The sequence below is a fragment of the Littorina saxatilis genome, linkage group LG8 (assembly GCF_037325665.1).
Source record: "Littorina saxatilis isolate snail1 linkage group LG8, US_GU_Lsax_2.0, whole genome shotgun sequence".
NCBI lineage: Eukaryota > Metazoa > Mollusca > Gastropoda > Littorinimorpha > Littorinidae > Littorina > Littorina saxatilis.
The window spans coordinates 7,956,921-7,960,420 of NC_090252.1; positions in this window are offsets into that span (position 1 = coordinate 7,956,921).

A 3,500-nucleotide genomic window follows, 5' to 3' on the forward strand; every position below is an offset into this window, starting at 1 on the left:
TGCTAAACTAAACTGCGATCCCGTAGTCCAGGCCAAACCAAAGAGTATTTGCATGCGGTACAGCGATCTCGTACGAGCTGCACAAGCGAAGGTTCGAAGTTCTCGCGATGTTCAAAGCATAACAAAGAGCGTGTCTCGCGAGAGCTGCTCAGATACCGAAAAGGTCTATTCCCCTATCCGCCACTTGGTGACGCACTTGGTGTGGAATGGTCGCCCCACCGAGGATCCTCCACGCTTGGTGTGGAGAAGTTAAGCCTGTCCAAGGACATTTTTTGTCATTCATGACACCGTCCACACTCAATCCGACAGAATTATTGTCAAATCTGCTTTAGCAAAACCTGGAGCACACCAAAGTGTAACATTCGACAATCAATACATCACAAGCCAACGGAAAGTCAGTCAAACATATCAGGTCACAAACCTCCATACCAGTGTATGCACCGAGTTAACCAAGAGAGGCAGAAGAGGGTGATAACGAATGAAGCACGTCATTAGGGAGATTTAATAAACGAAACGTCGGGACGTTTCGTTTTGAAGTTGTGGTAAACGTCATCATTTCGGGGGTCTCTCGCTGGAAAGGTGAAGGTCAACTGAAACGGAACGTGGAACGTCAAAACGCAGTCACGTTTTCCACCCCCAAAAAACGAACAATATTTCGTCAACTTTTGTGAGTATTTTTGCACACTAACAGTTTTATTTGTTGGCCATTTTATGCATTGCTAGATTCATCAACCCTTTCACAGTCTTTCAGCGCTGAGAATGTGTTCATTGGAGGTAGACAACTGTTGTGAACTGAAATATTTTGAAGGGTGCTGATCCTGGTACATTTATCCAACTTCATGGTGAAGAAAGCAAATGGCGAAGCAGAAGTAGGTCATCGCATCGAATTTTTATTCTGGCTTCGTATGTGATTTTGTATAAACAAAGTCTGTGTGATTTATTTGGACTGAAAATAATCAAAGTATGCCCGATTCTGGACCACCTCCTAGGGTTTTTTTTTCCATTCTGATCGAGGACAGACGTGATAATTTCACTTGAAGATTTATCGCCCTTCCTTCATTCCGAAACGAAACGTGAATACATCTAAATCTTGTCTGCGGCCTATGCCGTCTCGTTTCACGTTCCGTTTCGCGGGGTGACTCATTCACCAAACGAAACGAGCTGCAAAACGAAACGTGCTGTCCTTTGAATCTCCCTATTGGCTTGAGCAGTGCAGAATGATTTCCTACTTCATGGGGGAAAAGGGGCGGATCCCTTTACCTAAAAAGGCAACTGCGCCAGTAATAAAGGTTACGTGATCTCGAAACAGTGCACGTCTGCAGCTGGTCAGCTGTGCGCGTAGCCAGACTATTTTTAACCTGTTCTAATAGAGAAAGAAGAATCGATTCTGTGGAGTATGTCGTCACGCTCATAAGAAAAATACCTAACTCACTGTTAGACATTTCTGTAGTGAAACTACAGGGGAAGCTACAGGAAGGGTATCTATCATGTGTTAGAGAGTACAAACTCTCAGACCATCGGAAACCATTCCCACGGTAACGTAAGCAAAACTGCCGATCTCGTTTCTTCAGTTATGCACTATTTCTTTATGATACAGGAAGACTTGTTTTGTAAATGTAAAAGTATGCAAAAGCTCTTTGTGGGATGTTACGCAGTTTTGCTGATTGAAAATGTTACTGTCAGCTCTTTATCTCACGTTTATTCAGCTGTCAACGCTTGAAATAGGCAGTTTGCAACTTATAACTAAAATGAGATAGGCAGATTGTTCAGAAACCAAAGAATTTGTTGTTCTCGTTTTTCTCAAAACATCAAAAAACAAGAGGCGAAGCCTTCAAGGCTCACGTAAGAAATAGACAAACACTAACACAAACTCACTACACGAAGCTTCGCAAAGTCTTAATACCAAAAACCCGCAGCTACGGCGTGGTACTTTGACCCCAACATCGCTTCTCAAGTTTTGACATGCGAAGCTTCGCCGCATTTAGGAACCTACGCTAACATGATGGCGCGAGCTTCCATTCAAATTAACTTAGGCAACGAAGGTTCGATGACGTCATCCAATAGTCACTTCATAGAAGGAAATGTACAAAAGCTGAACGTAGCCCATTTTAGCTCGACTTATTAGACAGATAAGCTTGAGGAGAATGATAATAACAAAGGTATTAACAGAATGAAGACCTCAATGATCGTGAGAACGCACAATACATTTATTGTTTTCTGATGGTTATAACCGGAAGTATCTTTCGATAATGGGGCAGACAACTCCCGTAAACCCTTCGAGGCTTACTTCCCTTCTTTGTTGTCGTTAATGGCAGCGGAGACTTACCATTTTGCTCTTCGGCCATGCCATATGCCGCTCTTCAGACAAATCTGCTTCAGTTGTTTGTCTCCATCTAAATAACTATGCCACTTGAATTTAGCGGAGAAACATTTCATTTTGGCTAAGTGACGGCAGGCTGACGTCCGCTCGATAGCTGCATGTGAACGGTAACATCTGTTCGTCAGCCAGTGAAACTAACGACAATAGAAGGGAAGTAAGCCTCGAAGGGTTTACGTGAGCCTATGCGATCGTAACTTTGTCTGTCTGTGCGTTTGTGCGTGTGTGTGTGCGTATGTGTGTGTGTGTGTGTGTGTGTGTGTTTGTGCGTGTGTATGTCTGTGGTAGAAACTTTAACATTTCGTCATTTGAAGACGTCACATTATGGCGTAAGAGGGTTAGACGTCACGCGAAGGAATTACTGAAAGTCTCGGTTTTGAGCGGGCCGAGACTAGTTGGAAGGCAAGAGTTATCTTTTTCTTTTCATGTCTTGGCGTCTCAAATCTTATTAGTCAGAAAGTGCATGCACGTAGTCTCGACCAGCGCGTGGTGTGCTTCTTTCTGAGTTACGTCACGAAACACGTAACATCACCATGCACATCTGTTGCCTCCTTAAAGCCATATGTACTCGATGACTATACACGCTAATTGCTTTACCAACAGCTGGAGACAGACTAAATTAAGTTCCCTGCAAAATATTGTGGTCTAGGATCCCTTAAATGTTGAGATATTTGAATTTTCATTTTGATCTGGATCGTCCTATTTATAGATTTGGCAACACATGTAACGTTGATGCAAGGGAGAGAACACCGCGGCTTTGTTGACATCCTCACTTTTTCAGAGGCTAGAACAAGCTGTAATGCATGTATTATGGTCCGCGCATGGTGACGTATCGTCATTATATGGTCTTATGGTGCGTTTGACATCGATTGTGGGCAAACTACACTTTGTAAACACGGGAGTGCGTTAGTATGCCTTTAAATAACTCCGCATTGAAAATCGTATCTCATAATGTGGATTCCACTTGTGTGGGTTTTTTTTTTGTAATCTGAGGCGAACGAATATCAATTGTATCTAGCAGGAGAGTCACGTACATTAACAAGTGTCTCAATTGCATAGAAACTGCACACTTCTGGAAGAGTTGAAAGTTATCTTCGGATAAATTAGCAAGCAAAGTATATAA